General features: G+C 35.0%; 13 non-coding genes across 13 annotated transcripts; all 13 read right to left on the bottom strand.

Annotated features, from left to right (window-relative positions):
- Nucleotides 1–1121: 1121 nt before the first annotated feature.
- On the bottom strand, nucleotides 1122–1203 carry TRNAS-GCU (transfer RNA serine (anticodon GCU)). The gene has a single exon. It is a non-coding gene; the product is annotated as a tRNA-Ser (tRNA).
- A 1041-nt stretch (nucleotides 1204–2244) lies between these two features.
- On the bottom strand, nucleotides 2245–2326 carry TRNAS-GCU (transfer RNA serine (anticodon GCU)). Its single transcript has one exon. It is a non-coding gene; the product is annotated as a tRNA-Ser (tRNA).
- Nucleotides 2327–3980: 1654 nt separating this feature from the next.
- TRNAS-GCU (transfer RNA serine (anticodon GCU)) lies at nucleotides 3981–4062 on the bottom strand. The gene has a single exon. It is a non-coding gene; the product is annotated as a tRNA-Ser (tRNA).
- A 1655-nt stretch (nucleotides 4063–5717) lies between these two features.
- On the bottom strand, nucleotides 5718–5799 carry TRNAS-GCU (transfer RNA serine (anticodon GCU)). Its single transcript has one exon. It is a non-coding gene; the product is annotated as a tRNA-Ser (tRNA).
- A 1654-nt stretch (nucleotides 5800–7453) lies between these two features.
- Nucleotides 7454–7535, bottom strand: TRNAS-GCU (transfer RNA serine (anticodon GCU)). Its single transcript has one exon. It is a non-coding gene; the product is annotated as a tRNA-Ser (tRNA).
- Nucleotides 7536–8576: 1041 nt separating this feature from the next.
- TRNAS-GCU (transfer RNA serine (anticodon GCU)) lies at nucleotides 8577–8658 on the bottom strand. The gene has a single exon. It is a non-coding gene; the product is annotated as a tRNA-Ser (tRNA).
- A 5706-nt stretch (nucleotides 8659–14364) lies between these two features.
- TRNAS-GCU (transfer RNA serine (anticodon GCU)) lies at nucleotides 14365–14446 on the bottom strand. The gene has a single exon. It is a non-coding gene; the product is annotated as a tRNA-Ser (tRNA).
- Nucleotides 14447–15487: 1041 nt separating this feature from the next.
- TRNAS-GCU (transfer RNA serine (anticodon GCU)) lies at nucleotides 15488–15569 on the bottom strand. The gene has a single exon. It is a non-coding gene; the product is annotated as a tRNA-Ser (tRNA).
- Nucleotides 15570–17223: 1654 nt separating this feature from the next.
- TRNAS-GCU (transfer RNA serine (anticodon GCU)) lies at nucleotides 17224–17305 on the bottom strand. Its single transcript has one exon. It is a non-coding gene; the product is annotated as a tRNA-Ser (tRNA).
- A 1041-nt stretch (nucleotides 17306–18346) lies between these two features.
- Nucleotides 18347–18428, bottom strand: TRNAS-GCU (transfer RNA serine (anticodon GCU)). Its single transcript has one exon. It is a non-coding gene; the product is annotated as a tRNA-Ser (tRNA).
- A 3934-nt stretch (nucleotides 18429–22362) lies between these two features.
- TRNAS-GCU (transfer RNA serine (anticodon GCU)) lies at nucleotides 22363–22444 on the bottom strand. The gene has a single exon. It is a non-coding gene; the product is annotated as a tRNA-Ser (tRNA).
- Nucleotides 22445–25127: 2683 nt separating this feature from the next.
- Nucleotides 25128–25209, bottom strand: TRNAS-GCU (transfer RNA serine (anticodon GCU)). The gene has a single exon. It is a non-coding gene; the product is annotated as a tRNA-Ser (tRNA).
- Nucleotides 25210–26249: 1040 nt separating this feature from the next.
- Nucleotides 26250–26331, bottom strand: TRNAS-GCU (transfer RNA serine (anticodon GCU)). Its single transcript has one exon. It is a non-coding gene; the product is annotated as a tRNA-Ser (tRNA).
- Between the last annotated feature and the right edge of the window lie 627 nt (nucleotides 26332–26958).

Genomic DNA, 26958 nt, shown 5'->3' with positions numbered 1-26958 from the left:
TGTTCATTGAACTAGATTTCTTAATTGAATTAGTTTATTTTTGACATTTGAGTGTCACTTCACTTATGAAGCATTATTTGTAAAATTCCATTTCCAAGCATATAATTCCAAACCGACAAGGATGGGATTTGAATCCATGCGTGCGTGGTTAAGGCGTGCAGAGCCTTAACCACTCGGCCACCTCGTCTTTCTGGCACAAATAAAGAAGGGTTTTCTGACACCACTTGTCATATTTTAAATCATTTCTTTACACATTGTTGGTTGTGTTCTCAGCAATATCACAGGCTTGTTAGCAAGTCCACTTTCAAGTGAGCCTTTGCTTAAAGAACATTTATTTTACTTTAAACGTAACTTATATTTGTGAACTACTACACCATCATGTTGATCCATCACAAACGACAAAAAATCATAACATACAAATCTGGCCAATGACATGACTACTACTATAACAGTAAAGGTAGATTTTCACTAAATGTGTTCTATGTATGTCTTTAATGAAAAGCATTGTTCATTGAACTAGATTTCTTAATTGAATTAGTTTATTTTTGACATTTGAGTGTCACTTCACTTATGAAGCATTATTTGTAAAATTCCATTTCCAAGCATATAATTCCAAACCGACAAGGATGGGATTTGAATCCATGCGTGCGTGGTTAAGGCGTGCAGAGCCTTAACCGCTCGGCCACCTCGTCTTTCTGGCACAAATAAAGAAGGGTTTTCTGACACCACTTGTCATATTTTAAATCAATTCTTTATACATTGTTGGTTGTGTTCACAGCAATATCACTGGCTTGTTAGCAATTCCACTTTCAAGTGAGCCTTTGCTTAAAGAACATTTATTTTATTTAAACATAACCTATATTTGTGAACTACTACACCAGCATGTTGATCCATCACAAACGACAAAAAATCATAACTACATATCTGGCCAATGACATGACTTCTACTATAACAGTAATGGTAGATTTTCACTTAATGTGTTCTATGTATGTCTTTAATGAAAAGCATTGTTCATTGAAGAAGATTTCCTAATTGAATTAGTTTATTTTTGACATTTGAGTGTCACTTCACTTATGAAGCATTATTTCCAAAATTCCATTTCCAAGCAAACAATTCCAAACCGACGAGGATGGGATTTGAACCCATGCGTGCAGAGCACAATGGATTAGCAGTCCATCGCCTTAACCACTCGGCCACCTCGTCTTTCTGGCACAAAAAAGAAGGGTTTTCTGACACCACTTGTCATATATTAAATCAATTCTTTATACATTGTTAGTTGTGTTCTCATCAATATCACAGGCTTGTTAGCAAGTCCACTTTCAAGTGAGCCTTTGCTTAAAGAACATTTATTTTACATGAAATGTAACCTATATTTGTGAACTACTGCACCATCATGTTGATCCATCACAAATGACAAAAAATCATAACATACAAATCTGGCCAATGACATGACTACTACTATAACAGTAATGGTAGATTTTCAATAAATGTGTTCTATGTATGTCTTTAATGAAAAGCATTGTTCATTGAAGTAGATTTCTTAATTGAACTAGTTTATTTTTAACATTTGAGTGTCTGCTTCACTTATGAAGCATTATTTGCAAAACTTCCATTTCCAAGCAAATAATTCCAAACCGACGAGGATGGGATTTGAACCCCTGGATGCAGAGCACAATAGATTGTGCTCTGCACGCATGGGTTCAAATCCCATCCTCATCGGTTTGGAATTGTTTGCTAGGAAATGGAATTTTTGCAAATAATGTTTTATAAGTGAAGTGAAGTCCATCGCCTTAACCACTCGGCCACCTCGTCTTTCTGGCACAAATAATGAAGGGTTTTCTGACACCACTTGTCTTGTTTTAAATCAATTATTTATACATTATTGGTTGTGTTCTCATCAATATCACAGGCTTGTTAGCAAGTCCACTTTCAAGTGAACCTTTGCTTAAAGAACATTTATTTTACTTTAAACGTAACCTATATTTGTGAACTACTACACCATCATGTTGATCCATCACAAACAACAAAAAATCATAACATACACATCTGGCCAATGACATGACTACTCCTATAACAGTAATGGTAGATTTTCACTAAATGTGTTCTATGTATGTCTTTAATGAAAAGCATTGTTCATTGAAGTAGATTTCTTAATTGAATTAGTTTATTTTTGACTTTTGAGTGTCAGCTTCACTTATGAAGCATTATTTCCAAAATTCCATTTCCAAGCAAACAATTTCAAACCAACGAGGATGGGATTTGAACCCATGCGTGCAGAGAACAATGGATTAGCAGTCCATCGCCTTAACCACTCGGCCACCTCGTCTTTCTGGCACAAAAAAGAAGGGTTTTCTGACACCACTTGTCATATATTAAATCAATTCTTTATACATTGTTAGTTGTGTTCTCATCAATATCACAGGCTTGTTAGCAAGTCCACTTTCAAGTGAGCCTTTGCTTAAAGAACATTTATTTTACATGAAATGTAACCTATATTTGTGAACTACTGCACCATCATGTTGATCCATCACAAATGACAAAAAATCATAACATACACATCTGGCCAAGGACATGACTACTACTATAACAGTAATGGTAGATTTTCAATAAATGTGTTATATGTATGTCTTTAATGAAAAGCATTGTTCATTGAAGTAGATTTCTTAATTGAACTAGTTTATTTTTAACATTTGAGTGTCTGCTTCACTTATGAAGCATTATTTGCAAAAATTCCATTTCCAAGCAAATAATTCCAAACCGACGAGGATGGGATTTGAACCCATGGATGCAGAGCACAATAGATTGTGCTCTGCACGCATGGGTTCAAATCCCATCCTCATCGGTTTGGAATTGTTTGCTAGGAAATGGAATTTTTGCAAATAATGTTTTATAAGTGAAGTGAAGTCCATCGCCTTAACCACTCGGCCACCTCGTCTTTCTGGCACAAATAATGAAGGGTTTTCTGACACCACTTGTCTTGTTTTAAATCAATTATTTATACATTATTGGTTGTGTTCTCATCAATATCACAGGCTTGTTAGCAAGTCCACTTTCAAGTGAGCCTTTGCTTAAAGAACATTTATTTTACTTTAAACGTAACCTATATTTGTGAACTACTACACCATCATGTTGATCCATCACAAACAACAAAAAATCATAACATACACATCTGGCCAATGACATGACTACTCCTATAACAGTAATAGTAGATTTTCACTAAATGTGTTCTATGTATGTCTTTAATGAAAAGCATTGTTCATTGAAGTAGATTTCTTAATTGAATTAGTTTATTTTTGACTTTTGAGTGTCAGCTTCACTTATGAAGCATTATTTGCAAAATTCCATTTCCAAGCAAACAATTCCAAACCGACGAGGATGGGATTTGAACCCATGCATGGAGAGCACAGTGGATTGTGCTCTGCATGCATGGGTTCAAATCCCATCCTCGTTGGTTTGGAATTGTTTGCTTGGAAATGGAATTTTTGCAAATAATGCTTCATATGTGAAGTGAAGTGAAGTTCATCGCCTTAACCACTCGGCCACCTCGTCATTCTGCCACAAATAAAGAAGGGTTTTCTGACACCAATTGTCTTGTTTTAAATCAATTCTTTATACATTATTGGTTGTGTTCTCATCAATATCACAGGCTTGTTAGCATGTCCACATTCAAGTGAGCCTTTGCTTAAAGAACATTTATTTTACTTGAAATGTAACCTATATTTGTGAACTACTGCACCATCATGTTGATCCATCACAAATGACAAAAAATCATAACATACACATCTGGCCAATTACATGACTACTCCTATAACAGTAATGGTAGATTTTCACTAAATGTGTTCTATGTATGTCTTTAATGAAAAGCATTGTTCATTGAAGTAGATTTCTTAATTGAATTAGTTTATTTTTGACTTTTGAGTGTCAGCTTCACTTATGAACCATTATTTCCAAATTCCATTTCCAAGCAAACAATTCCAAACCGACGAGGATGGGATTTGAACCCATGCGTGCAGAGCACAATGGATTAGCAGTCCATCGCCTTAACCACTCGGCCACCTCGTCTTTCTGGCACAAAAAAGAAGGGTTTTCTGACACCACTTGTCATATATTAAATCAATTCTTTATACATTGTTAGTTGTGTTCTCATCAATATCACAGGCTTGTTAGCAAGTCCACTTTCAAGTGAGCCTTTGATTAAAGAACATTTATTTTACATGAAATGTAACCTATATTTGTGAACTACTGCACCATCATGTTGATCCATCACAAATGACAAAAAATCATAACATACAAATCTGGCCAATGACATGACTACTACTATAACAGTAATGGTAGATTTTCAATAAATGTGTTCTATGTATGTCTTTAATGAAAAGCATTGTTCATTGAAGTAGATTTCTTAATTGAACTAGTTTATTTTTAACATTTGAGTGTCTGCTTCACTTATGAAGCATTATTTGCAAAAATTCCATTTCCAAGCAAATAATTCCAAACCGACGAGGATGGGATTTGAACCCATGGATGCAGAGCACAATAGATTGTGCTCTGCACGCATGGGTTCAAATCCCATCCTCATCGGTTTGGAATTGTTTGCTAGGAAATGGAATTTTTGCAAATAATGTTTTATAAGTGAAGTGAAGTCCATCGCCTTAACCACTCGGCCACCTCGTCTTTCTGGCACAAATAATGAAGGGTTTTCTGACACCACTTGTCTTGTTTTAAATCAATTATTTATACATTATTGGTTGTGTTCTCATCAATATCACAGGCTTGTTAGCAAGTCCACTTTCAAGTGAGCCTTTGCTTAAAGAACATTTATTTTACTTTAAACGTAACCTATATTTGTGAACTACTACACCATCATGTTGATCCATCACAAACAACAAAAAATCATAACATACACATCTGGCCAATGACATGACTACTCCTATAACAGTAATAGTAGATTTTCACTAAATGTGTTCTATGTATGTCTTTAATGAAAAGCATTGTTCATTGAAGTAGATTTCTTAATTGAATTAGTTTATTTTTGACTTTTGAGTGTCAGCTTCACTTATGAAGCATTATTTGCAAAATTCCATTTCCAAGCAAACAATTCCAAACCGACGAGGATGGGATTTGAACCCATGCATGGAGAGCACAGTGGATTGTGCTCTGCATGCATGGGTTCAAATCCCATCCTCGTTGGTTTGGAATTGTTTGCTTGGAAATGGAATTTTTGCAAATAATGCTTCATATGTGAAGTGAAGTGAAGTTCATCGCCTTAACCACTCGGCCACCTCGTCATTCTGCCACAAATAAAGAAGGGTTTTCTGACACCAATTGTCTTGTTTTAAATCAATTCTTTATACATTATTGGTTGTGTTCTCATCAATATCACAGGCTTGTTAGCATGTCCACATTCAAGTGAGCCTTTGCTTAAAGAACATTTATTTTACTTGAAATGTAACCTATATTTGTGAACTACTGCACCATCATGTTGATCCATCACAAATGACAAAAAATCATAACATACACATCTGGCCAATTACATGACTACTCCTATAACAGTAATGGTAGATTTTCACTAAATGTGTTCTATGTATGTCTTTAATGAAAAGCATTGTTCATTGAAGTAGATTTCTTAATTGAATTAGTTTATTTTTGACTTTTGAGTGTCAGCTTCACTTATGAAGCATTATTTCCAAAATTCCATTTCCAAGCAAACAATTCCAAACCAACGAGGATGGGATTTGAACCCATGTGTGCAGAGCACAATGGATTAGCAATCCATCGCCTTAACCACTCGGCCACCTCGTCTTTCTGGCACAAAAAAGAAGGGTTTTCTGACACCACTTGTCATATATTAAATCAATTCTTTATACATTGTTAGTTGTGTTCTCATCAATATCACAGGCTTGTTAGCAAGTCCACTTTCAAGTGAGCCTTTGCTTAAAGAACATTTATTTTACATGAAATGTAACCTATATTTGTGAACTACTGCACCATCATGTTGATCCATCACAAATGACAAAAAATCATAACATACAAATCTGGCCAATGACATGACTACTACTATAACAGTAATGGTAGATTTTCAATAAATGTGTTCTATGTATGTCTTTAATGAAAAGCATTGTTCATTGAAATAGATTTCTTAATTGAACTAGTTTATTTTTAACATTTGAGTGTCTGCTTCACTTATGAAGCATTATTTGCAAAAATTCCATTTCCAAGCAAATAATTCCAAACCGACGAGGATGGGATTTGAACCCATGGATGCAGAGCACAATAGATTGTGCTCTGCACGCATGGGTTCAAATCCTATCCTCATCGGTTTGGAATTGTTTGCTAGGAAATGGAATTTTTGCAAATAATGTTTTATAAGTGAAGTGAAGTCCATCGCCTTAACCACTCGGCCACCTCGTCTTTCTGGCACAAATAATGAAGGGTTTTCTGACACCACTTGTCTTGTTTTAAATCAATTATTTATACATTATTGGTTGTGTTCTCATCAATATCACAGGCTTGTTAGCAAGTCCACTTTCAAGTGAGCCTTTGCTTAAAGAACATTTATTTTACTTTAAACGTAACCTATATTTGTGAACTACTACACCATCATGTTGATCCATCACAAACAACAAAAAATCATAACATACACATCTGGCCAATGACATGACTACTCCTATAACAGTAATAGTAGATTTTCACTAAATGTGTTCTATGTATGTCTTTAATGAAAAGCATTGTTCATTGAAGTAGATTTCTTAATTGAATTAGTTTATTTTTAACTTTTGAGTGTCAGCTTCACTTATGAAGCATTATTTGCAAAATTCCATTTCCAAGCAAACAATTCCAAACCGACGAGGATGGGATTTGAACCCATGCATGGAGAGCACAGTGGATTGTGCTCTGCATGCATGGGTTCAAATCCCATCCTCGTTGGTTTGGAATTGTTTGCTTGGAAATGGAATTTTTGCAAATAATGCTTCATATGTGAAGTGAAGTGAAGTTCATCGCCTTAACCACTCGGCCACCTCGTCATTCTGCCACAAATAAAGAAGGGTTTTCTGACACCAATTGTCTTGTTTTAAATCAATTCTTTATACATTATTGGTTGTGTTCTCATCAATATCACAGGCTTGTTAGCATGTCCACATTCAAGTGAGCCTTTGCTTAAAGAACATTTATTTTACTTGAAATGTAACCTATATTTGTGAACTACTGCACCATCATGTTGATCCATCACAAATGACAAAAAATCATAACATACACATCTGGCCAATTACATGACTACTCCTATAACAGTAATGGTAGATTTTCACTAAATGTGTTCTATGTATGTCTTTAATGAAAAGCATTGTTCATTGAAGTAGATTTCTTAATTGAATTAGTTTATTTTTGACTTTTGAGTGTCAGCTTCACTTAAGAAGCATTATTTCCAAATTCCATTTCCAAGCAAACAATTCCAAACCGACGAGGATGGGATTTGAACCCATGCGTGCAGAGCACAATGGATTAGCAGTCCATCGCCTTAACCACACGGCCACCTCGTCTTTCTGGCACAAAAAAGAAGGGTTTTCTGACACCACTTGTCATATATTAAATCAATTCTTTATACATTGTTAGTTGTGTTCTCATCAATATCACAGGCTTGTTAGCAAGTCCACTTTCAAGTGAGCCTTTGCTTAAAGAACATTTATTTTACATGAAATGTAACCTATATTTGTGAACTACTGCACCATCATGTTGATCCATCACAAATGACAAAAAATCATAACATACAAATCTGGCCAATGACATGACTACTACTATAACAGTAATGGTAGATTTTCAATAAATGTGTTCTATGTATGTCTTTAATGAAAAGCATTGTTCATTGAAGTAGATTTCTTAATTGAACTAGTTTATTTTTAACATTTGAGTGTCTGCTTCACTTATGAAGCATTATTTGCAAAAATTCCATTTCCAAGCAAATAATTCCAAACCGACGAGGATGGGATTTGAACCCATGGATGCAGAGCACAATAGATTGTGCTCTGCACGCATGGGTTCAAATCCCATCCTCATCGGTTTGGAATTGTTTGCTAGGAAATGGAATTTTTGCAAATAATGTTTTATAAGTGAAGTGAAGTCCATCGCCTTAACCACTCGGCCACCTCGTCTTTCTGGCACAAATAATGAAGGGTTTTCTGACACCACTTGTCTTGTTTTAAATCAATTATTTATACATTATTGGTTGTGTTCTCATCAATATCACAGGCTTGTTAGCAAGTCCACTTTCAAGTGAGCCTTTGCTTAAAGAACATTTATTTTACTTTAAACGTAACCTATATTTGTGAACTACTACACCATCATGTTGATCCATCACAAACAACAAAAAATCATAACATACACATCTGGCCAATGACATGACTACTCCTATAACAGTAATGGTAGATTTTCACTAAATGTGTTCTATGTATGTCTTTAATGAAAAGCATTGTTCATTGAAGTAGATTTCTTAATTGAATTAGTTTATTTTTGACTTTTGAGTGTCAGCTTCACTTATGAAGCATTATTTGCAAAATTCCATTTCCAAGCAAACAATTCCAAACCGACGAGGATGGGATTTGAACCCATGCGTGCAGAGCACAATGGATTAGCAGTCCATTGCCTTAACCACTCAGCCACCTCGTCTTTCTGGCACAAAAAAGAAGGGTTTTCGGACAACACTTGTCATATTTTAAATCAATTCTTTATACTTTTTTGGTTGTGTTCTCATCAATATCACAGGCTTGTTAGCAAGTCCACTTTCAAGTGAGCCTTTGCTTAAAGAACATTTAATATACTTGAAATGTAACCTATATTTGTGAACTACTGCACCATCATGTTGATCCATCACAAATGACAAAAAATCATAACATACACATCTGGCCAATGACACGACTTCTACTATAACAGTAATCGTAGATTTTCACTAAATGTGTGCTATGTATGTCTTTAATGAAAAGCATTGTTCATTGAAGTAGATTTCTTAATTGAATTAGTTTATTTTTGACATTTGAGTGTCACTTCACTTATGAAGCATTATTTGAAAAATCACATTTCCAAGCATACAATTCCAAACCGACAAGGATGGGATTTGAACTCATGCGTGCAGAGCACAATGGCTTAGCAGTCCATCGCCTTAACTACTCGGCCATCTCGTCTTTCTGGCACAAAAAAGAAGTGTTGTCTGAAACCACTTGTCATATTTTAAATCATTTCTTTACACATTGTTGGTTGTGTTCTCAGCAATATCACAGGCTTGTTAGCAAGTCCACTTTCAAGTGAGCCTTTGCTTAAAGAACATTTATTTTACTTTAAACGTAACTATTATTTGTGAACTACTACACCATCATGTTGATCCATCACAAACGACAAAAAATCATAACATACAAATCTGGCCAATGACATGACTACTACTATAACAGTAAAGGTAGATTTTCACTAAATGTGTTCTATGTATGTCTTTAATGAAAAGCATTGTTCATTGAAGTAGATTTCTTAATTGAACTAGTTTATTTTTGACATTTGAGTGTCAGCTTCACTTATGAAGCATTATTTGCAAAAATTCCATTTCCAAGCAAATAATTCCAAACCGACGAGGATGGGATTTGAACCCATGGATGCAGAGCACAATGGATTGTTCTCTGCACGCATGGGTTCAAATCCCATCCTCATCGGATTGGAATTGTTTGCTAGGAAATGGAATTTTTGCAAATAATGTTTTATAAGTGAAGTGAAGTCCATCGCCTTAACTACTCGGCCACCTCGTCTTTCTGGCACAAATAAAGAAGGGTTTTCTGACACCACTTGTCTTGATTAAATCAATTATTTATACATTATTGTTTGTGTTCTCATCAATATCACAGGCTTGTTAGCAAGTCCACTTTCAAGTGAGCCTTTGCTTAAAGAACATTTATTTTACTTTAAACGTAACCTATATTTGTGAACTACTACACCATCATGTTGATCCATCACAAATGACAAAAAATCATAACATACCCATCTGGCCAATGACATGACTACTCTTATAACAGTAATGGTAGATTTTCACTAAATGTGTTCTATGTATGTCTTTAATGAAAAGCATTGTTCATTGAAGTAGATTTCTTAATTGAATTAGTTTATTTTTGACTTTTGAGTGTCAGCTTCAGTTATGAAGCATTATTTGCAAAATTCCATTTCCAAGCAAACAATTCCAAACCGACGAGGATGGGATTTGAACCCATGCGTGCAGAGCACAACAGATTAGCAGTCCATCGCCTTAACCACTCGGCCACCTCATCTTGCTGGCACAAAAAAGAAGGGTTTTCTGACACCACTTGTCATATTTTAAATCAATTCTTTATGCATTGTTAGTTGTGTTCTTATCAATATCACAGGCTTGTTAGCAAGTCCACTTTCAAGTGAGCCTTTGCTTAAAGAACATTTATTTTACTTGAAATGTAACCTATATTTGTGAACTACTGCACCATCATGTTGATCCATCACAAATGACAAAAAATCATAACATACACATCTGGCCAATGACATGACTTCTACTATAACAGTAATGGTAGATTTTCACTAAATGTGTGCTATGTATGTCTTTAATGAAAAGCATTGTTCATTGAACTAGATTTCTTAATTGAATTAGTTTATTTTTGACATTTGAGTGTCACTTCACTTATGAAGCATTATTTGTAAAATTCCATTTCCAAGCATATAATTCCAAACCGACAAGGATGGGATTTGAATCCATGCGTGCGTGGTTAAGGCGTGCAGAGCCTTAACCACTCGGCCACCTCGTCTTTCTGGCACAAATAAAGAAGGGTTTTCTGACACCACTTGTCATATTTTAAATCATTTCTTTACACATTGTTGGTTGTGTTCTCAGCAATATCACAGGCTTGTTAGCAAGTCCACTTTCAAGTGAGCCTTTGCTTAAAGAACATTTATTTTACTTTAAACGTAACTTATATTTGTGAACTACTACACCATCATGTTGATCCATCACAAACGACAAAAAATCATAACATACAAATCTGGCCAATGACATGACTACTACTATAACAGTAAAGGTAGATTTTCACTAAATGTGTTCTATGTATGTCTTTAATGAAAAGCATTGTTCATTGAACTAGATTTCTTAATTGAATTAGTTTATTTTTGACATTTGAGTGTCACTTCACTTATGAAGCATTATTTGTAAAATTCCATTTCCAAGCATATAATTCCAAACCGACAAGGATGGGATTTGAATCCATGCGTGCGTGGTTAAGGCGTGCAGAGCCTTAACTGCTCGGCCACCTCGTCTTTCTGGCACAAATAAAGAAGGGTTTTCTGACACCACTTGTCATATTTTAAATCAATTCTTTATACATTGTTGGTTGTGTTCACAGCAATATCACTGGCTTGTTAGCAATTCCACTTTCAAGTGAGCCTTTGCTTAAAGAACATTTATTTTATTTAAACATAACCTATATTTGTGAACTACTACACCAGCATGTTGATCCATCACAAATGACAAAAAATCATAACTACATATCTGGCCAATGACATGACTTCTACTATAACAGTAATGGTAGATTTTCACTTAATGTGTTCTATGTATGTCTTTAATGAAAAGCATTGTTCATTGAAGAAGATTTCCTAATTGAATTAGTTTATTTTTGACATTTGAGTGTCACTTCACTTATGAAGCATTATTTCCAAAATTCCATTTCCAAGCATATAATTCCAAACCGACAAGGATGGGATTTGAATCCATGCGTGCGTGGTTAAGGCGTGCAGAGCCTTAACCGCTCGGCCACCTCGTCTTTCTGGCACAAAAAAGAAGTGTTGTCTGAAACCACTTGTCATATTTTAAATCATTTCTTTACACATTGTTGGTTGTGTTCTCAGCAATATCACAGGCTTGTTAGCAAGTCCACTTTCAAGTGAGCCTTTGCTTAAAGAACATTTATTTTACTTTAAACGTAACTATTATTTGTGAACTACTACACCATCATGTTGATCCATCACAAACGACAAAAAATCATAACATACAAATCTGGCCAATGACATGACTACTACTATAACAGTAAAGGTAGATTTTCACTAAATGTGTTCTATGTATGTCTTTAATGAAAAGCATTGTTCATTGAAGTAGATTTCTTAATTGAACTAGTTTATTTTTGACATTTGAGTGTCAGCTTCACTTATGAAGCATTATTTGCAAAAATTCCATTTCCAAGCAAATAATTCCAAACCGACGAGGATGGGATTTGAACCCATGGATGCAGAGCACAATGGATTGTTCTCTGCACGCATGGGTTCAAATCCCATCCTCATCGGATTGGAATTGTTTGCTAGGAAATGGAATTTTTGCAAATAATGTTTTATAAGTGAAGTGAAGTCCATCGCCTTAACTACTCGGCCACCTCGTCTTTCTGGCACAAATAAAGAAGGGTTTTCTGACACCACTTGTCTTGATTAAATCAATTATTTATACATTATTGTTTGTGTTCTCATCAATATCACAGGCTTGTTAGCAAGTCCACTTTCAAGTGAGCCTTTGCTTAAAGAACATTTATTTTACTTTAAACGTAACCTATATTTGTGAACTACTACACCATCATGTTGATCCATCACAAATGACAAAAAATCATAACATACCCATCTGGCCAATGACATGACTACTCTTATAACAGTAATGGTAGATTTTCACTAAATGTGTTCTATGTATGTCTTTAATGAAAAGCATTGTTCATTGAAGTAGATTTCTTAATTGAATTAGTTTATTTTTGACTTTTGAGTGTCAGCTTCAGTTATGAAGCATTATTTGCAAAATTCCATTTCCAAACAAACAATTCCAAACCGACGAGGATGGGATTTGAACCCATGCGTGCAGAGCACAACAGATTAGCAGTCCATCGCCTTAACCACTCGGCCACCTCATCTTGCTGGCACAAAAAAGAAGGGTTTTCTGACACCACTTGTCATATTTTAAATCAATTCTTTATGCATTGTTAGTTGTGTTCTTATCAATATCACAGGCTTGTTAGCAAGTCCACTTTCAAGTGAGCCTTTGCTTAAAGAACATTTATTTTACTTGAAATGTAACCTATATTTGTGAACTACTGCACCATCATGTTGATCCATCACAAATGACAAAAAATCATAACATACACATCTGGCCAATGACATGACTTCTACTATAACAGTAATGGTACATTTTCACTAAATGTGTGCTATGTATGTCTTTAATGAAAAGCATTGTTCATTGAACTAGATTTCTTAATTGAATTAGTTTATTTTTGACATTTGAGTGTCACTTCACTTATGAAGCATTATTTGTAAAATTCCATTTCCAAGCATATAATTCCAAACCGACAAGGATGGGATTTGAATCCATGCGTGCGTGGTTAAGGCGTGCAGAGCCTTAACCACTCGGCCACCTCGTCTTTCTGGCACAAATAAAGAAGGGTTTTCTGACACCACTTGTCATATTTTAAATCATTTCTTTACACATTGTTGGTTGTGTTCTCAGCAATATCACAGGCTTGTTAGCAAGTCCACTTTCAAGTGAGCCTTTGCTTAAAGAACATTTATTTTACTTTAAACGTAACTTATATTTGTGAACTACTACACCATCATGTTGATCCATCACAAACGACAAAAAATCATAACATACAAATCTGGCCAATGACATGACTACTACTATAACAGTAAAGGTAGATTTTCACTAAATGTGTTCTATGTATGTCTTTAATGAAAAGCATTGTTCATTGAACTAGATTTCTTAATTGAATTAGTTTATTTTTGACATTTGAGTGTCACTTCACTTATGAAGCATTATTTGTAAAATTCCATTTCCAAGCATATAATTCCAAACCGACAAGGATGGGATTTGAATCCATGCGTGCGTGGTTAAGGCGTGCAGAGCCTTAACCGCTCGGCCACCTCGTCTTTCTGGCACAAATAAAGAAGGGTTTTCTGACACCACTTGTCATATTTTAAATCAATTCTTTATACATTGTTGGTTGTGTTCACAGCAATATCACTGGCTTGTTAGCAATTCCACTTTCAAGTGAGCCTTTGCTTAAAGAACATTTATTTTATTTAAACATAACCTATATTTGTGAACTACTACACCAGCATGTTGATCCATCACAAACGACAAAAAATCATAACTACATATCTGGCCAATGACATGACTTCTACTATAACAGTAATGGTAGATTTTCACTTAATGTGTTCTATGTATGTCTTTAATGAAAAGCATTGTTCATTGAAGAAGATTTCCTAATTGAATTAGTTTATTTTTGACATTTGAGTGTCACTTCACTTATGAAGCATTATTTCCAAAATTCCATTTCCAAGCAAACAATTCCAAACCGACGAGGATGGGATTTGAACCCATGCGTGCAGAGCACAATGGATTAGCAGTCCATCGCCTTAACCACTCGGCCACCTCGTCTTTCTGGCACAAAAAAGAAGGGTTTTCTGACACCACTTGTCATATATTAAATCAATTCTTTATACATTGTTAGTTGTGTTCTCATCAATATCACAGGCTTGTTAGCAAGTCCACTTTCAAGTGAGCCTTTGCTTAAAGAACATTTATTTTACATGAAATGTAACCTATATTTGTGAACTACTGCACCATCATGTTGATCCATCACAAATGACAAAAAATCATAACATACAAATCTGGCCAATGACATGACTACTACTATAACAGTAATGGTAGATTTTCAATAAATGTGTTCTATGTATGTCTTTAATGAAAAGCATTGTTCATTGAAGTAGATTTCTTAATTGAACTAGTTTATTTTTAACATTTGAGTGTCTGCTTCACTTATGAAGCATTATTTGCAAAACTTCCATTTCCAAGCAAATAATTCCAAACCGACGAGGATGGGATTTGAACCCCTGGATGCAGAGCACAATAGATTGTGCTCTGCACGCATGGGTTCAAATCCCATCCTCATCGGTTTGGAATTGTTTGCTAGGAAATGGAATTTTTGCAAATAATGTTTTATAAGTGAAGTGAAGTCCATCGCCTTAACCACTCGGCCACCTCGTCTTTCTGGCACAAATAATGAAGGGTTTTCTGACACCACTTGTCTTGTTTTAAATCAATTATTTATACATTATTGGTTGTGTTCTCATCAATATCACAGGCTTGTTAGCAAGTCCACTTTCAAGTGAACCTTTGCTTAAAGAACATTTATTTTACTTTAAACGTAACCTATATTTGTGAACTACTACACCATCATGTTGATCCATCACAAACAACAAAAAATCATAACATACACATCTGGCCAATGACATGACTACTCCTATAACAGTAATGGTAGATTTTCACTAAATGTGTTCTATGTATGTCTTTAATGAAAAGCATTGTTCATTGAAGTAGATTTCTTAATTGAATTAGTTTATTTTTGACTTTTGAGTGTCAGCTTCACTTATGAAGCATTATTTCCAAAATTCCATTTCCAAGCAAACAATTTCAAACCAACGAGGATGGGATTTGAACCCATGCGTGCAGAGAACAATGGATTAGCAGTCCATCGCCTTAACCACTCGGCCACCTCGTCTTTCTGGCACAAAAAAGAAGGGTTTTCTGACACCACTTGTCATATATTAAATCAATTCTTTATACATTGTTAGTTGTGTTCTCATCAATATCACAGGCTTGTTAGCAAGTCCACTTTCAAGTGAGCCTTTGCTTAAAGAACATTTATTTTACATGAAATGTAACCTATATTTGTGAACTACTGCACCATCATGTTGATCCATCACAAATGACAAAAAATCATAACATACACATCTGGCCAATGACATGACTACTACTATAACAGTAATGGTAGATTTTCAATAAATGTGTTCTATGTATGTCTTTAATGAAAAGCATTGTTCATTGAAGTAGATTTCTTAATTGAACTAGTTTATTTTTAACATTTGAGTGTCTGCTTCACTTATGAAGCATTATTTGCAAAAATTCCATTTCCAAGCAAATAATTCCAAACCGACGAGGATGGGATTTGAACCCATGGATGCAGAGCACAATAGATTGTGCTCTGCACGCATGGGTTCAAATCCCATCCTCATCGGTTTGGAATTGTTTGCTAGGAAATGGAATTTTTGCAAATAATGTTTTATAAGTGAAGTGAAGTCCATCGCCTTAACCACTCGGCCACCTCGTCTTTCTGGCACAAATAATGAAGGGTTTTCTGACACCACTTGTCTTGTTTTAAATCAATTATTTATACATTATTGGTTGTGTTCTCATCAATATCACAGGCTTGTTAGCAAGTCCACTTTCAAGTGAGCCTTTGCTTAAAGAACATTTATTTTACTTTAAACGTAACCTATATTTGTGAACTACTACACCATCATGTTGATCCATCACAAACAACAAAAAATCATAACATACACATCTGGCCAATGACATGACTACTCCTATAACAGTAATAGTAGATTTTCACTAAATGTGTTCTATGTATGTCTTTAATGAAAAGCATTGTTCATTGAAGTAGATTTCTTAATTGAATTAGTTTATTTTTGACTTTTGAGTGTCAGCTTCACTTATGAAGCATTATTTGCAAAATTCCATTTCCAAGCAAACAATTCCAAACCGACGAGGATGGGATTTGAACCCATGCATGGAGAGCACAGTGGATTGTGCTCTGCATGCATGGGTTCAAATCCCATCCTCGTTGGTTTGGAATTGTTTGCTTGGAAATGGAATTTTTGCAAATAATGCTTCATATGTGAAGTGAAGTGAAGTTCATCGCCTTAACCACTCGGCCACCTCGTCATTCTGCCACAAATAAAGAAGGGTTTTCTGACACCAATTGTCTTGTTTTAAATCAATTCTTTATACATTATTGGTTGTGTTCTCATCAATATCACAGGCTTGTTAGCATGTCCACATTCAAGTGAGCCTTTGCTTAAAGAACATTTATTTTACTTGAAATGTAACCTATATTTGTGAACTACTGCACCATCATGTTGATCCATCACAAATGACAAAAAATCATAACATACACATCTGGCCAATTACATGACTACTCCTATAACAGTAATGGTAGATTTTCACTAATTGTGTTCTATGTATGTCTTTAATGAAAAGCATTGTTCATTGAAGTAGATTTCTTAATTGAATTAGTTTATTTTTGACTTTTGAGTGTCAGCTTCACTTATGAACCATTATTTCCAAATTCCATTTCCAAGCAAACAATTCCAAACCGACGAGGATGGGATTTGAACCCATGCGTGCAGAGCACAATGGATTAGCAGTCCATCGCCTTAACCACTCGGCCACCTCGTCTTTCTGGCACAAAAAAGAAGGGTTTTCTGACACCACTTGTCATATATTAAATCAATTCTTTATACATTGTTAGTTGTGTTCTCATCAATATCACAGGCTTGTTAGCAAGTCCACTTTCAAGTGAGCCTTTGCTTAAAGAACATTTATTTTACATGAAATGTAACCTATATTTGTGAACTACTGCACCATCATGTTGATCCATCACAAATGACAAAAAATCATAACATACAAATCTGGCCAATGACATGACTACTACTATAACAGTAATGGTAGATTTTCAATAAATGTGTTCTATGTATGTCTTTAATGAAAAGCATTGTTCATTGAAGTAGATTTCTTAATTGAACTAGTTTATTTTTAACATTTGAGTGTCTGCTTCACTTATGAAGCATTATTTGCAAAAATTCCATTTCCAAGCAAATAATTCCAAACCGACGAGGAAGGGATTTGAACCCATGGATGCAGAGCACAATAGATTGTGCTCTGCACGCATGGGTTCAAATCCCATCCTCATCGGTTTGGAATTGTTTGCTAGGAAATGGAATTTTTGCAAATAATGTTTTATAAGTGAAGTGAAGTCCATCGCCTTAACCACTCGGCCACCTCGTCTTTCTGGCACAAATAAAGAAGGGTTTTCTGACACCACTTGTCTTGTTTTAAATCAATTATTTATACATTATTGGTTGTGTTCTCATCAATATCACAGGCTTGTTAGCAAGTCCACTTTCAAGTGAGCCTTTGCTTAAAGAACATTTATTTTACTTTAAACGTAACCTATATTTGTGAACTACTACACCATCATGTTGATCCATCACAAACAACAAAAAATCATAACATACACATCTGGCCAATGACATGACTACTCCTATAACAGTAATGGTAGATTTTCACTAAATGTGTTCTATGTATGTTTTTAATGAAAAGCATTGTTCATTGAAGTAGATTTCTTAATTGAATTAGTTTATTTTTGACTTTTGAGTGTCAGCTTCACTTATGAAGCATTATTTGCAAAATTCCATTTCCAAGCAAACAATTCCAAACCGACGAGGATGGGATTTGAACCCATGCGTGCAGAGCACAATGGATTAGCAGTCCATCGCCTTAACCACTCAGCCACCTCGTCTTTCTGGCACAAAAAAGAAGGGTTTTCGGACAACACTTGTCATATTTTAAATCAATTCTTTATACTTTTTTGGTTGTGTTCTCATCAATATCACAGGCTTGTTAGCAAGTCCACTTTCAAGTGAGCCTTTGCTTAAAGAACATTTAATATACGTGAAATGTAACCTATATTTGTGAACTACTGCACCATCATGTTGATCCATCACAAATGACAAAAAATCATAACATACACATCTGGCCAATGACACAACTTCTACTATAACAGTAATCGTAGATTTTCACTAAATGTGTGCTATGTATGTCTTTAATGAAAAGCATTGTTCATTGAAGTAGATTTCTTAATTGAATTAGTTTATTTTTGACATTTGAGTGTCACTTCACTTATGAAGCATTATTTGAAAAATCACATTTCCAAACATACAATTCCAAACCGACAAGGATGGGATTTGAACTCATGCGTGCAGAGCACAATGGATTAGCAGTCCATCGCCTTAACTACTCGGCCATCTCGTCTTTCTGGCACAAAAAAGAAGTGTTGTCTGAAACCACTTGTCATATTTTAAATCATTTCTTTACACATTGTTGGTTGTGTTCTCAGCAATATCACAGGCTTGTTAGCAAGTCCACTTTCAAGTGAGCCTTTGCTTAAAGAACATTTATTTTACTTTAAACGTAACTATTATTTGTGAACTACTACACCATCATGTTGATCCATCACAAACGACAAAAAATCATAACATACAAATCTGGCCAATGACATGACTACTACTATAACAGTAAAGGTAGATTTTCACTAAATGTGTTCTATGTATGTCTTTAATGAAAAGCATTGTTCATTGAAGTAGATTTCTTAATTGAACTAGTTTATTTTTGACATTTGAGTGTCAGCTTCACTTATGAAGCATTATTTGCAAAAATTCCATTTCCAAGCAAATAATTCCAAACCGACGAGGATGGGATTTGAACCCATGGATGCAGAGCACAATGGATTGTTCTCTGCACGCATGGGTTCAAATCCCATCCTCATCGGATTGGAATTGTTTGCTAGGAAATGGAATTTTTGCAAATAATGTTTTATAAGTGAAGTGAAGTCCATCGCCTTAACTACTCGGCCACCTCGTCTTTCTGGCACAAATAAAGAAGGGTTTTCTGACACCACTTGTCTTGTTTAAATCAATTATTTATACATTATTGGTTGTGTTCTCATCAATATCACAGGCTTGTTAGCAAGTCCACTTTCAAGTGAGCCTTTGCTTAAAGAACATTTATTTTACTTTAAACGTAACCTATATTTGTGAACTACTACACCATCATGTTGATCCATCACAAACGACAAAAAATCATAACATACCCATCTGGCCAATGACATGACTACTCTTATAACAGTAATGGTAGATTTTCACTAAATGTGTTCTATGTATGTCTTTAATGAAAAGCATTGTTCATTGAAGTAGATTTCTTAATTGAATTAGTTTATTTTTGACTTTTGAGTGTCAGCTTCAGTTATGAAGCATTATTTGCAAAATTCCATTTCCAAGCAAACAATTCCAAACCGACGAGAATGGGATTTGAACCCATGCGTGCAGAGCACAACAGATTAGCAGTCCATCGCCTTAACCACTCGGCCACCTCATCTTTCTGGCACAAAAAAGAAGGGTTTTCTGACACCACTTGTCATATTTTAAATCAATTCTTTATGCATTGTTAGTTGTGTTCTTATCAATATCACAGGCTTGTTAGCAAGTCCACTTTCAAGTGAGCCTTTGCTTAAAGAACATTTATTTTACTTTAAACGTAACTTATATTTGTGAACTACTACACCATCATGTTGATCCATCACAAACGACAAAAAATCATAACATACAAATCTGGCCAATGACATGACTACTACTATAACAGTAAAGGTAGATTTTCACTAAATGTGTTCTATGTATGTCTTTAATGAAAAGCATTGTTCATTGAACTAGATTTCTTAATTGAATTAGTTTATTTTTGACATTTGAGTGTCACTTCACTTATGAAGCATTATTTGTAAAATTCCATTTCCAAGCATATAATTCCAAACCGACAAGGATGGGATTTGAATCCATGCGTGCGTGGTTAAGGCGTGCAGAGCCTTAACTGCTCGGCCACCTCATCTTTCTGGCACAAATAAAGAAGGGTTTTCTGACACCACTTGTCATATTTTAAATCAATTCTTTATACATTGTTGGTTGTGTTCACAGCAATATCACAGGCTTGTTAGCAATTCCACTTTCAAGTGAGCCTTTGCTTAAAGAACATTTATTTTATTTAAACATAACCTATATTTGTGAACTACTACACCAGCATGTTGATCCATCACAAACGACAAATAATCATAACATACATATCTGGCCAATGACATGACTTCTACTATAACAGTAATGGTAGATTTTCACTTAATGTGTTCTATGTATGTCTTTAATGAAAAGCATTGTTCATTGAAGAAGATTTCCTAATTGAATTAGTTTATTTTTGACATTTGAGTGTCACTTCACTTATGAACCATTATTTGCAAAATTCCATTTCCAAGCAAACAATTCCAAACCGGCGAGGATGGGATTTGAACCCATGCGTGCAAAGTACAATGGATTAGCAGTCCATCGCCTTAACCACTCGGCCACCTCGTCTTTCTGGCACAAAAAAGAAGGGTTTTCTGACACCACTTGTCATATTTTAAATCAATTCTTTATGCATTGTTAGTTGTGTTCTTATCAATATCACAGGCTTGTTAGCAAGTCCACTTTCAAGTGAGCCTTTGCTTAAAGAACATTTATTTTACTTGAAATGTAACCTATATTTGTGAACTACTGCACCATCATGTTGATCCATCACAAATGACAAAAAATCATAACATACACATCTGGCCAATGACATGACTTCTACTATAACAGTAATGGTAGATTTTCACTAAATGTGTGCTATGTATGTCTTTAATGAAAAGCATTGTTCATTGAACTAGATTTCTTAATTGAATTAGTTCATTTTTGACATTTGAGTGTCACTTCACTTATGAAGCATTATTTGTAAAATTCCATTTCCAAGCATATAATTCCAAACCGACAAGGATGGGATTTGAATCCAGGCGTGCGTGGTTAAGGCGTGCAGAGCCTTAACCACTCGGCCACCTCTTCTTTCTGGCACAAATAAACAAGGGTTTTCTGACACCACTTGTCATATTTTAAATCAATTCTTTATACATTGTTGGTTGTGTTCTCAGCAATATCACAGGCTTGTTAGCAATTCCACTTTCAAGTGAGCCTTTGCTTAAAGAACATTTATTTTATTTAAACATAACCTATATTTGTGAACTACTACACCAGCATGTTGATCCATCACAAACGACAAAAAATCATAACATACACATCTGGCCAATGACATGACTTCTACTATAATGGAGCGTACACACGGTCAGATTTGTCAGACTTGTCAGATTTGTCAGATGAACGATTGAACGATTAAACGATCTGAACGATTTGAACGATATTAACAAAGTTTTGAACGATTTGAACGATTGAACGATTTTTGACTGCATTAAAATGAATGGAATCGTCCAAGTCTGACTGCAAACCCATCAGATGTCAGAAATCGTTATCTGACCATCGGGAACGTGCATCGTTGATCGTCCATCGTTCTGGCATGTCAGATATGAACGATTTTCCTTCAGATATGAACGACTGAACGATTTTTAAATCGTTATCGTTCATATCTGAAGGAAAAATCTGATCGTGTGTATGCACCATTACAGTAATTGTAGATTTTCACTTAATGTGTTCTATGTATGTCTTTAATGAAAAGCATTGTTCATTGAAGAAGATTTCTTAATTGAATTAGTTTATTTTTGACATTTGAGTGTCACTTCACTTATGAAGCATTATTTGTAAAATCCCATTTCCAAGCATACAATTCCAAACCGACAAGGATGGGATTTGAACTCATGCGTGCAGAGCACAATGGATTAGCAGTCCATCGCCTTAACCACTCGGCCACCTCGTCTTTCTGGCACAAAAAAGAAGGGTTTTCGGACAACACTTGTCATATTTTAAATCAATTCTTTATACTTTGTTGGTTGTGTTCTCATCAATATCACAGGCTTGTTAGCAAGTCCACTTTCAAGTGAGCCTTTGCTTAAAGAACATTTAATATACTTGAAATGTAACCTATATTTGTGAACTACTGCACCATCATGTTGATCCATCACAAATGACAAAAAATCATAACATACACATCTGGCCAATGACATGACTTCTACTATAACAGTAATGGTAGATTTTCACTAAATGTGTGCTATGTATGTCTTTAATGAAAAGCATTGTTCATTGAAGTAGATTTCTTAATAGAATTAGTTTATTTTTGACATTTGAGTGTCACTTCACTTATAAAGCATTATTTGTTAAATTCTATTTCAAAGCATTCAATTCCAAACCGATAAAGATGGGATTTGAACCAATGCATGCAGAGCACAATGGATTAACAGTCCATCGCTTAAACCACTCGGCCACCTCGTCTTTCTGGCACAAATAAAGAAGTGTTGTCTGACACCACTTGTCATATTTTAAATCATTTCTTTACACATTGTTGGTTGTGTTCTCAGCAATATCACAGGCTTGTTAGCAAGTCCATTTTCAAGTGAGCCTTTGCTTAAAGAACATTTATTTTACTTTAAACGTAACTTATATTTGTGAACTACTACACCATCATGTTGATCCATCACAAACGACAAAAAATCATAACATACAAATCTGGCCAATGACATGACTACTACTATAACAGTAATGGTAGATTTTCACTAAATGTGTTCTATGTATGTCTTTAATGAAAAGCATTGTTCATTGAAGTAGATTTCTTAATTGAACTAGTTTATTTTTGACATTTGAGTGTCTGCTTCACTTATGAAGCATTATTTGCAAAAATTCCATTTCCAAGCAAATAATTCCAAACCGACGAGGATGGGATTTGAACCCATGGATGCAGAGCACAATGAATTGTGCTCTGCATGCATGGGTTCAAATCCCATCCTCATCGGTTTGGAATTGTTTGCTAGGAAATGGAATTTTTGCAAATAATGTTTTATAAGTGAAGTGAAGTCCATCGCCTTAACCAATCGGCCACCTCGTCTTTCTGGCACAAATAAAGAAGGGTTTTCTGACACCACTTGTCTTGTTTTAAATCAATTATTTATACATTATTGGTTGTGTTCTCATCAATATCACAGGCTTGTTAGCAAGTCCACTTTCAAGTGAGCCTTTGCTTAAAGAACATTTATTTTACTTTAAACGTAACCTATATTTGTGAACTACTACACCATCATGTTGATCCATCACAAACGACAAAAAATCATAACATACACATCTGGCCAATGACATGACTACTCCTATAACAGTAATGGTAGATTTTCCCTAAATGTGTTCTATGTATGTCTTTAATGAAAAGCATTGTTCATTGAAGTAGATTTCTTAATTGAATTAGTTTATTTTTGACTTTTGAGTGTCAGCTTCACTTATGAAGCATTCTTTGCAAAATTCTATTTCCAAGCAAACAATTCCCAACCGACGGGGATGGGATTTGAACCCATGCGTGCAGAGAACAATGGATTAGCAAACCATCGCCTTAACCACTCGGCCACCTCGTCTTTCTGGCACAAAAAAGATGGGTTTTCAAGACACCACTTGTCATATTTTAAATCAATTCTTTATACATTGTTGGTTGTGTTCTCATCAATATCACAGGCTTGTTAGCAAGTCCACTTTCAAGTGAGCCTTTGCTTAAATAACATTTATTTTACTTTAAATGTAACCTATATTTGTGAACTACTACACCATCATGTTGATCCATCACAAATGACAAAAAATCATAACTTACAAATCTGGCCAATGACATGACTTCTACTATAACAGTAATGGTAGTTTTTCCCTAAATGTGTGCTATGAATGTCTTTAATGAAAAGCATTGTTCATTGAAGTAGATTTCTTAATTGAACTAGTATATTTTTGACATTTGAGTGTCAGCTTCACTTAAGAAGCATTATTTGCAAAAATTCCATTTCCAAGCAAACAATTCCAAACCGACGAGGATGGGATTTGAACCCATGCATGGAGAGCACAATGGATTGTGCTCTGCATGCATGGGTTCAAATCCCATCCTCGTTGGTTTGGAATTGTTTGCTTGGAAATGGAATTTTTGCAAATAATGCTTCATATGTGAAGTGAAGTGAAGTTCATCGCCTTAACCACTCGGCCACCTCGTCATTCTGGCACAAATAAAGAAGGGTTTTCTGACACCACTTGTCTTGTTTTAAATCAATTATTTATACATTATTGGTTGTGTTCTCATCAATATCAAAGGCTTGTTAGCATGTCGACATTCAAGTGAGCCTTTGCTTAAAGAACATTTATTTTACTTGAAATGTAACCTATATTTGTGAACTACTGCACCATCATGTTGATCCATCACAAATGACAAAAAATCATAACATACACATCTGGCCAATGACATGACTACTCCTATAACAGTAATGGTAGATTTTCACTAAATGTGTTCTATGTATGTCTTTAATGAAAAGCATTGTTCATTGAAGTAGATTTCTTAATTGAATTAGTTTATTTTTGACTTTTGAGTGTCAGCTTCACTTATGAAGCATTATTTGCAAAATTCCATTTCCAAGCAAACAATTCCAAACCGACGATGATGGGATTTGAACCCATGCGTGCAGAGCACAATGGATTAGCAGTCCATCGCCTTAACCACTCGGCCACCTCGTCTTTCTGGCACAAAAAGGAAGGGTTTCTGACACCACTTGTCATATTTTAAATCAATTCTTTATACATTGTTAGTTGTGTTCTCATCAATATCACAGGCTTGTTAGCAAGTCCACATTCAAGTGAGCCTTTGCTTAAAGAACATTTATTTTACTTGAAATGTAACCTATATTTGTGAACTACTGCACCATCATGTTGATCCATCACAAATGACAAAAAATCATAACATACAAATCTGGCCAATGACATGACTACTACTATAACAGTAATGGTAGATTTTCAATAAATGTGTTCTATGTATGTCTTTAATGAAAAGCATTGTTCATTGAAGTAGATTTCTTAATTGAACTAGTTTATTTTTGACATTTGAGTGTCTGCTTCACTTATGAAGCATTATTTGCAAAAATTCCATTTCCAAGCAAATAATTCCAAACCGACGAGGATGGGATTTGAACCCATGGATGCAGAGCACAATAGATTGTGCTCTGCATGCATGGGTTCAAATCCCATCCTCATCGGTTTGGAATTGTTTGCTAGGAAATGGAATTTTTGCAAATAATGTTTTATAAGTGAAGTGAAGTCCATCGCCTTAACCACTCGGCCACCTCGTCTTTCTGGCACAAATAATGAAGGGTTTTCTGACACCACTTGTCTTGTTTTAAATCAATTATTTATACATTATTGGTTGTGTTCTCATCAATATCACAGGCTTGTTTGCAAGTCCACTTTCAAGTGAGCCTTTGCTTAAAGAACATTTATTTTACTTTAAACGTAACCTATATTTGTGAACTACTACACCATCATGTTGATCCATCACAAACGACAAAAAATGATAACATACACATCTGGCCAATGACATGACTACTCCTATACCAGTAATGGTAGATTTTCACTAAATGTGTTCTATGTATGTCTTTAATGAAAAGCATTGTTCATTGAAGTAGATTTCTTAATTGAATTAGTTTATTTTTGACTTTTGAGTGTCAGCTTCACTTATGAAGCATTATTTGCAAAATTCCATTTCCAAGCAAACAATTCCAAACCGACGATGATGGGATTTGAACCCATGCGTGCAGAGCACAATGGATTAGCAGTCCATCGCCTTAACCACTCGGCCACCTCGTCTTTCTGGCACAAAAAAGAAGGGTTTTCTGACACCACTTGTCATATTTTAAATCAATTCTTTATACATTGTTAGTTGTGTTCTCATCAATATCACAGGCTTGTTAGCAAGTACACATTCAAGTGAGCCTTTGCTTAAAGAACATTTATTTTACTTGAAATGTAACCTATATTTGTGAACTACTGCACCATCATGTTGATCCATCACAAATGACAAAAAATCATAACATACAAATCTGGCCAATGACATGACTACTACTATAACAGTAATGGTAGATTTTCAATAAATGTGTTCTATGTATGTCTTTAATGAAAAGCATTGTTCATTGAAGTAGATTTCTTAATTGAACTAGTTTATTTTTGACATTTGAGTGTCTGCTTCACTTATGAAGCATTATTTGCAAAAATTCCATTTCCAAGCAAATAATTCCAAACCGACGAGGATGGGATTTGAACCCATGGATGCAGAGCACAATAGATTGTGCTCTGCATGCATGGGTTCAAATCCCATCCTCATCGGTTTGGAATTGTTTGCTAGGAAATGGAATTTTTGCAAATAATGTTTTATAAGTGAAGTGAAGTCCATCGCCTTAACCACTCGGCCACCTCGTCTTTCTGGCACAAATAATG

The sequence above is a fragment of the Taudactylus pleione genome, unplaced genomic scaffold, assembly GCF_031769625.1.
Source record: "Taudactylus pleione unplaced genomic scaffold, aTauple2 ptg000619l, whole genome shotgun sequence".
NCBI lineage: Eukaryota > Metazoa > Chordata > Amphibia > Anura > Myobatrachidae > Taudactylus > Taudactylus pleione.
This window is presented reverse-complemented; position numbering and strand designations above follow the sequence as displayed.